This window comes from Pectinophora gossypiella, chromosome 20 (assembly GCF_024362695.1).
Source record: "Pectinophora gossypiella chromosome 20, ilPecGoss1.1, whole genome shotgun sequence".
Classification (NCBI taxonomy): domain Eukaryota; kingdom Metazoa; phylum Arthropoda; class Insecta; order Lepidoptera; family Gelechiidae; genus Pectinophora; species Pectinophora gossypiella.
In genome coordinates, this window is record NC_065423.1 from 13156516 (window position 1) to 13166039 (window position 9524).

General features: G+C 40.8%; 1 long non-coding RNA gene across 1 annotated transcript; it reads right to left on the minus strand.

The window, feature by feature from the left end:
• Positions 1–2899: 2899 nt before the first annotated feature.
• LOC126376356 (uncharacterized) lies at positions 2900–4676 on the minus strand. The gene is made up of 2 exons (XR_007567716.1): positions 3945–4676; positions 2900–3873 (listed from the first exon to the last, which is right to left on the minus strand). It is a non-coding gene; the product is annotated as an uncharacterized LOC126376356 (long non-coding RNA).
• Between the last annotated feature and the right edge of the window lie 4848 nt (positions 4677–9524).

The following is a 9524-nucleotide window of genomic DNA, read 5'->3' on the forward strand; positions in this document are numbered from 1 at the left end:
GAAGGGAAAGCCAGCCCAATACAGTTAGTCACATACCTCCGAAAATGCATTTCTCGGGAATTTGGGTTTCCTCATTCGCCTTTTATCTTACTCAATTGCAAATTTTATTTCAAATTTATTTTTATAGTTATTATAAAACAGATTTATCAAAACACTTTTTCGTTCAATGTTTTCATTTCATTGTATTTGAACAAACGATTATCTTCCAACCACACTTCACAGTCATTCATTCAATCCTTTCAACAACAGAGTCCACATCGCTACACCATTCATCATTCACCGACTCATTCATCACTCGTTCGTTCATTCATCATTCAACAAAGCACCTTTGAAACGAAAATGCTTTTAATTTTTTCATCACGGATACGGGATTATAAGATTATTTATGAAATGAGTTTTTATTTTTATATTTGCGTTCCTTCAATATTTAGTACATACAATATAATAAGCTATTTTATTACCTAGTTCAAATTTGAAAAATATCTTCATTCAGTAGGTAACATTATACTTTGTGTAGTAAGACCACGGTAACATGATCATTAACTAACATACGGATACCTGGATACACATAAAGCTGCCTCAGGTACATGCTCTATAAATAAAACAACCATTGAAATAATAAATAATAAGTATATTGGTTACTTACTCTAAATTTCCAAAACGCACACGTGCTCAAACACAAGTGCACACGTGTTCAAAATGGTACGTCTGCCTTCGATGCGTGCTCGAATCAAAAAAACCCCAATGAAAGACAAACACGCTTTTTTATACCCTTTCTCCTAGTGTTGGCATATGAAGGCAACACAAATTCGCACAAAATTACAGAAAACCTAACATTTGAATCGACATTTTTTACATAACAAACGTGTCATCCGTCTGAAACTACTGCAGTTTCTCACAACCCGTATAGCCAGGGAAAAGAAAAAGCAAATGAGATACATTTCACGCAAGGTCAAAACGAAAAAATATCGATATTGTATGGAAATATACGCCTCTCCTCTCCATTTGACGTCATTAAGAAAATCTGTCAAACATCGCGCCATTAGCAATCATAATTATTATTATGAGATTATAAAACACGAACTTGTTATATGAAAAATAATAACTACAGACCGATTCACAATGTCGATTTGATCCGCCTTCTCTTTCAAAGATATAATTGATCCGAAGTGTTTATGTTGCCACACTTAGTGTGAACATGCGAGGAACTGCACGCAATAAGTCCGCCACAAATTAGGGGCTTAAGTTAAGAGCTCGTTTGACCAAGGTCGGTTTAACACTTGGGGGAAATTGCTAAAACGGTTGCGAGGGTGAGGTGAAAAAAAGGTTTTTATGGAAATAAGGAAAAACGTCAAATGCGTTAATGTTTTTTTGGAATTATTTAGAATCAGAATCATTTATTCAACGTACTTTATATATAAATATATATAGTATAATAATTTCGCAATAATTCCGGTAGGAAAACGGCGTAACTATAATGTATTTATATAAGAAGAAATAAGTTGTAAAATAATTGAATATTCCATAATAAGTAGTCTTAAAATTAATTATTCCAAGGTTCCTCCCGATCAAATACACAATTTTGTGCTACAAAATTCAGTATTCAGTAAATTAATTTTGTGGGGCTAATTATTATAAAGTCTATTTTAATTGAAATCTTTTATAAAATTATCAGGTTTGCGCTTGAAGGGTCTGAGTAAAGGGGAGAATGGTTTTGGCATCTGTTAGCTTGAACGAGGGCGGGCATAAACAGGGAACAAAAAGAATAAAATATTTTGTATTGCACAAGTTGAAAGAAAGCAACAGAAATGTAATTAAATTTTCTTCCGTGATAGTTCTGTAAATGGAAAGAGGAAGGGGAGGTCTTTGCCCAGCAGTGGGACCTTGTAGGCTAGATTAGATTAGATTAGAAGTATATACAATTTAGGAATTTGGCTGCCTAATATCAGTCAGTACTGCGGAGGCAAAATGAATTAACGTGATTTTTAAGTGGGACGTAAAGTGACAAATATGCTACTTTTTGCCTCTTTCTAACCCATCACTTCTCTAAAATGGGGGGGGGGGGTAGAAGTTTATATGGAGAATTCCGTAATTTTCAAGGCAGTGAACTAAAAATTGGTATGCGGACTTTTTGTGACTAACAAAAAAATCGTTCATAATATTTTTTTTGTAATCTGCCCCGAACCTCTTCATAGAGAGGGTGAAATTTTATATGGAACTTTTCGCAGTAGGAAGCTTAAAATTGCTAAATAAGAAAGAGGAAACGTATTACCGCGAATTTAACGCGAGCAAAGCCGCGGGCAAAGGCTAGTACCTAAATAATACATTCGAGAACTTCCAGAATGTTCCGTGTTCGCCCAGCTGTTTGCCAATCTTATGGAATGTATGCACTTACACGCTTTCCTATCTCTGTTATCAAACTGAAATGGAAATTACAATCCAATATGCTACGCCGGTATGGAAATTCGTAGAAACTTTGATTAACCTACGGCGTAGCGTTACGTCGCGCGTAGCAAACGTAGCAATCGTATTGTTTTATGAATTTGGTATACTTCCGTTATGCGTTCGTCGAATCCCGATCCCGGCTTTAAACCACTGTATTTGACTTTATAATTCGAGTTTGAATACATGTTTGGATCATAGATAATTGAAATCACGTGGTTTCCAGGATCTGAGCCTGGTTAATGGTAATAGGTTCGCCCTCTATTAGACGGCACTTAAATTTAGCTGGCGAAGCGGGTGTATACAATAAACCTCTGCCTACCCCTTCTGGGATACAGGCGTCCTTGATAAACACACATATATATGTCGTAACAGTGGGGTGTCGGTCGTAACATCATCATCAGAATGGAGGGTGGGCGTTATAAGAGTGGGCGTTAGAAGACAATAATGGCCGTCATCAGTATCACAATCATTTTATTTACTTCCACATAGTTTTTGTATCACGATTAAATAAAGTCACAGCATAAGGTACACACTCACGGCAACGTCACGGTATTCGTAACGGTTACACAGTCTCTCGTTATCTAGCGCGCATAAGGACGTTAGCGCGAAGGGGCTACTCGCCCTCTACTTGCCCTCCACCACCCATGGTTCCTATATTCGGACCGAATCATCGGGACATGTGAACGTACTTGCTAGGTACTCTTTTCCGATCACACTTTCTTGACGTCCCTACAAGTTATAGGTGAGCGACTATATCACTCCACGTTCCGATCGTAATTATTCGACACGTCCGTTCACGACGATGGTTCGCGGTAGACTGCCCGACTAGAACGGCAGTGCACGTCCGCTCGACACGACGACTCTGTAGTGACTCCCCCGACTTCACTCCGCTCTGCTCGTACGCCACCTGACGTCGGAGCGTTGCAACTTCATTGTATTTTCCGATTTGATCAATTTCTCTTCTTTATTCATAACTAACTCCGACACGGCCATCCTGCGTGACACACGTCCTCGTGTGTTAATCTGAAACAATATACCACAGCACAGTATCCAAGTTCGCTCGGTCATTCCTGACCTAACATGAGACTCTATATAGGACTCTGCATGAGCTCTACACGAGCTCTACTTGTGACTCTACACGAGCTCTACTTGTGACTCTACACGAGCTCTACTTGTGACTCTACACGAGCTCTACTTGTGACTCTACACGAGCTCTACTTGTGACTCTACACGAGCTCACATTACATCATGATTAATCATCAACTAACAATACACGGACCATTGACCAGTATTCACACACTATAAACAACCAAACTTGAAAATTCAATTACTCTTTACACATCGGTCGTTACTATCACCTAAACGAGCGATAGTAACTCATGCCACTCTACTGAGCGACGATATCTCAAAACCAGGCGTCACTACCACCTAAATCGAGCGGTAGCAACTCATGCCACTCTACTGAGTGACGATATCTCATAACCAGGCGTCACTACCACCTAAATCGAGCGGTAGCAACTCATGCCACTTACACCAAGTGACGATATCTCAACACAGTCGTTGCTGCCACCTAAATCGAGCGACAGCAACTCATGCCACTTACACCAAGTGACGATATCTCAACACAGCTAGCACACAAACTTTACATTTTAGTTGGTAGAATAGTGGTCAATGCGTTACACAATTTCTTTTATATCACTAATTTCTAATTTGTGCAGTTCGACTAATTCTACCGGAGGTCAACTTGACTTAGATTCAGGTACAATGTCATGACCAAATACAAAGTCAACATGACATCCAGGCCTCGACCGCATACCTGTAGTTTCTAAGACGAGCAGCACAAAAGTGGCTGCAGCCCCGAACACTACAAGTGCGCAGCTTCCTATCAGAGTTGCTCCGAAACAGGTCAATCATAGCTTTCATTGCTCAATTAAATCAATTAACATTATTACACATCTACTGCAAAGTACAACAGACTGTAATATTCCTCCCCAAACTGTGGTTACGCTACAAAACAGTCATAAGTCACAACATCCCCTCCCGGGATGGCCACCATGGTCCACGACCACAAAACGACAGAGCACCCTGCTCTCACACACACAAGTCATAAAGTCACAATGTAGCGACCAACACCTCGAGGAAATATTACCGCACTTAAACAATTACCGATTCGGTATGATCATCATTTAGAATGTTTTGCTCCAATTTTCTCACTTATGATTTACTCTGTTTCGGGCATTTTCTAAGCCTATTTCAATAATCCAAATCATTTTACTTCGCAATGTTTATTTCACTTCTTTACGATAACATTCTCCACTATATTCGTTTGTATCCTATTAAACTTCCCATATTTCAAATCAGGTAAAACAGATAGGACTCACCAGGACTTATAAGAATTTCCAATAAAAGATCAACCACTGGTCTTGTGACATGGTTTAGGTCTTCAACAACACCAGCGCAGCAAGTCCGGCTGGTATACAACTCGCTGCCATGATGTCGTCACTTTACACGGCTACGGCTCAGCCCGCGCCATTTTCTTCCCCGCTTGCAATCCACCAATTGCCGAACCAAGTTATGACATGAAACAAAAGAATTCACTGTATTATCGTATTCACATGACTTTCTTTCAATCAGTTTAAAAAGATTATTAAAGAATGTTGAATATTGAAACATTTGATGAATGACGGTAGATAACAAAACACGTTATTTAACGAGACTCAATTATCATGTCATGATTAATTTCTTTTTGCTTGGAGTGAGAAAATACAACTTTGATCACGCGGGTTAAGCGTGTCTACACCAATTCGAAATATTTTTAGACCAAAATACAAAGATTTGACAATGATGAAAACAGATTGGAAAACGCGGTATGATTGACACGGATTGACACAATGTGTCTCGTCAATTTTGTTTTTTTTAAAAAACAATTTCCTCATTATTAGAAACGGAAATTCACATAGCAATAAAGTCAACAACAATAAGGTTCCAGTATGAAAACGACTCACCGTAATAACAGTTTTCAATTTCAGGTTCCATAATTTTCAAACACGACTGCACACAGTATGGACATATTGTGATGTTCACGCCATCATATCTTACGGCATGTAGTGATGTCGATCATTAACAAGGTCCAGGTCACTTCAAATTCAGGTCCATCTCCAAATTCAGGCATGGCTGTAGACTACATCTTCATCACGTGGTCACACGAATGTGATAATCATCATAATCTTCTTCTGATTGTGATAATCGAAACTTGCATTGTCTTGTTGTGAACGTCGCATTACGTTGTCTTCATCCAAGTCCACTAATCCCGCTTCTGATGTCGTAACAGTGGGTGGTCGGTCGTAACATCATCATCAGAATGGAGGGTGGGCGTTATAAGAGTGGGCGTTAGAAGACAATAATGGCCGTCATCAGTATCACAATCATTTTATTTACTTCCACATAGTTTTTGTATCACGATTAAATAAAGTCACAGCATAAGGTACACACTCACGGCAACGTCACGGTATTCGTAACGGTTACACAGTCTCTCGTTATCTAGCGCGCATAAGGACGTTAGCGCGAAGGGGCTACTCGCCCTCTACTTGCCCTCCACCACCCATGGTTCCTATATTCGGACCGAATCATCGGGACATGTGAACGTACTTGCTAGGTACTCTTTTCCGATCACACTTTCTTGACGTCCCTACAAGTTATAGGTGAGCGACTATATCACTCCACGTTCCGATCGTAATTATTCGACACGTCCGTTCACGACGATGGTTCGCGGTAGACTGCCCGACTAGAACGGCAGTGCACGTCCGCTCGACACGACGACTCTGTAGTGACTCCCCCGACTTCACTCCGCTCTGCTCGTACGCCACCTGACGTCGGAGCGTTGCAACTTCATTGTATTTTCCGATTTGATCAATTTCTCTTCTTTATTCATAACTAACTCCGACATATATATATATATTACATTTATTTACACAATTTAAGGATGAAATCTTCACTAATTAAGAGCCACGCTCTTGTCGGTGTAGCATTCTCCATTCTTGTCTATCAAAGACCAATTCCTTCACCTGCTTAAAAGACACGACGTTCGCCTTCTCTTTAATCTGTTCCATGTAAGCTCTTACTTGGTCTTCCCTTTCCTCTCTTTCCTTGCAGCAATGAAATAAAAATCTCAAATTCTGGGTGCCCAAAGGGTTCCGTGTAGCTCTATGTGGGTGCCTCACTGAAAAAAGGCCAAAGTTCAGCGATTGCCCAGAGGGCAACACTGATTATATGTATGTGTACCCCAATTTTCGACTCATTCAATGCTGACTTGTATAATAAGTACTTAACTAAGTTCAAGTAAATAACTCAAAGGACGGAATTTATTAACATTTCATGTCCCAAGGCATTACAACCCAACAAAGCCTCCTATTGAAACAGAAATGGACTTGTTTACTGCGGATTAACGGATGGCGTACCCTATAAAAAGCCTAAAACGAATAAAAAAAATAATGGCCTATTTGGGAAGTTTTGGGCACAAGTCTATTTAAAGTTACAATACGAACTTGAACAAACTTTCATAGATAAAAGCGTTTGTAGTCCTTAGCTTTAGAGTTCAAACTGGAATGTCAAGTGTTTCATATTGTTTTTTCCATTTATTTCCCATAATACTTATATACTGAGTGTTAGTGACATCGTAACGTATACTGAGGGGGATGATTCAGACCATGATTCTGAGTTAATATCAAGTGGAATTTTCCGTCGCAAAAATCATGTTTTTTTCTTTAGTTTTTTTATTATTTTCAATTCTATACTTTTGCGATCGAAAATTGTACTTGATATTAACTCAGAATAATGAGCTAAATCAGCCCCCTTAGTATTCGTTACGATGTCACTTACAACCCGTACCAGTACATACAGGTAGCCATACAAGTAGGTATGGGTGTTAGTGACAACGTAACGAATACTGAGCGGGATGGTTCAGACCATGATTCTCAGTTGATATAAAGTGGAATTTCCTATCGGAAAATTCATTAATTTTTTTGTGATTTTTTTAATTATTTTCATATCAACTCAGAATCGTGGCCTGAATCACCCCTCAAAGTTTTCGTTACGATGTCACTAACACCCTGTGTAAGTATAGGGGGGATGATACAGACCATGATTCTGAGTTGATATCAAGTGGATTTTTCCGTGGCCCACGCCTCACTGAGCTTTCTGTTAGGCCAACGTGATAGACGATGAGCCATATCGCCGTCTTTAATGGTTGAGCCAACTGTGTTAGTGAAAAACTGGCTAAATTAACAATTCATTGCTGGAAGTCCGGTACCGGGGTTCGATCCGGGTATCCCCATTTAAGGGGACCACGGCGATTTATAATATTTTTTTAAATATTTGTTTTGTAGTTAATTATCATGTTTAATAAACATAACATGTTTGTTTGTCTACAGATGGGCGTGCTGCCACCGGCCAGCACGGCGCGTCGTGCGCGTGCGCCTAGGCTTGCTGATATCCCACGGTAAGTTTTTTTTTGTTTTTTTATAGTGCCACAGATAGCATCCACTACCCGTCCGGGCAGATGGTGAATGCTAATCTTACTTTAGTTTCTTGTTGTTAAATTGAAAAAAATTGACTCGAACGGGACCTGAACCCGCGAAGGCCGTGGCTAGTTACCACACACAAACTCGTGTTTAGGCATGATGTCTGGAGAAGCTGAAGAAAGAGGTCCGGGCACTTGTGCTGTGCATCAGTACAGTACCCTGGTGTACGCACTGCTGGGCCGCCAACGTAGTACCTCGCATCACTGCTTTTTCCATACCTACGAGTATTCACTCTTCCTCAAAACTAGGTAATCGTGTACCAACTTAAGCCACATCTTCACTACTATCAGGTGAGACTTTGGTCAAACACAAACTTATCGTTTATAAAAAAAATGTTTTTTTTTTTGACGTGATTTATTGTACTTGACCGGACAAATGGTGAGCGCTGAGGGCTCTCACCCGGTACAAAATTTAAGACAACATGCCTGAGGGTGCCCAGTTGGGCGCGAACCTCAGCTCAGGGCGTCGACTGAGAGGAAGAAATATTTGAAAGATTTCATCGACTCAAGTGGGTCGATAGCGATAAGCGCTGAATGAGGGAAATCGTCGACCACGCCGGCGGGATCGGTATCGGGGTTCTGAAGTGTTTGGTGTCACGAGCTGATTTGCTGCTTCTATGGCTAGATTCATCCGGTCGCTGGGATCGTATATTACGTCCTTCGTAATAAAATAAAAGAGAAAAAGCACTTCAAAACACAGTAAATGTTCCCCTCACAACAATATCTAACATCAGTCGAGATAGGAACCCGATAACGGCCACATTGACATGCAAACAACGGCGCGTGGGCTAGACTAGGTAACTAGGTTGCCAGTCTAGATTCTAGACTTACAGAGCAGTCTGTCGCGGTAATGGAAACAAATGCACGTTGCACCGTGAGAGGTTACATAATGGAAACGTAGCCAAAATCGCAATGAGGTTTTCTTTTGATACTTCTTCTTCTTATCGTGTGGGTTGTGAGGTGGAATTCCAAACTCATCAACCCTGGTATCAGGGTTATTACTGACCCGCCAAAGACCCCTGACATGGCTCATGTAACGAATACGTACTTACATCAGTAGGTAAGTAGTAACCGGGAGCAACGGCTTAACGTGCTTTCAATCAAGTGATCAGCCTATAGTGTCCTTACCAAACTAGGGATCACAAAGAGATTTTTGTGATATGTCTCCACCGGGATTCGAACCCGGGGCCTCCGGATCGTGAGCCCGACGCTCAACCACTGGACCACAGATCATGACCAGTTATTTTGCGCTGAAGGCTCTCACCCGGTACAACGTTTAAGACAACAGGCCCGAGGGTGCCCAGTTGAGTGCGAACCTTAGCTCAGGGCGTCGTCTGAGAGGAAGAATATTTAAAAGAATTAATCGACCTTAGTGGGTCGATAGCGATAAGCGCTGATTGAGGGAAGTCGTCGACCGCGCCGGCGGAGTCGGTTATCGGGGTCCTGAAGTGTTTGTTGTCGCGAGCTGATTGGCTGCCTCAATGGCTAGAGTAATCGGGTC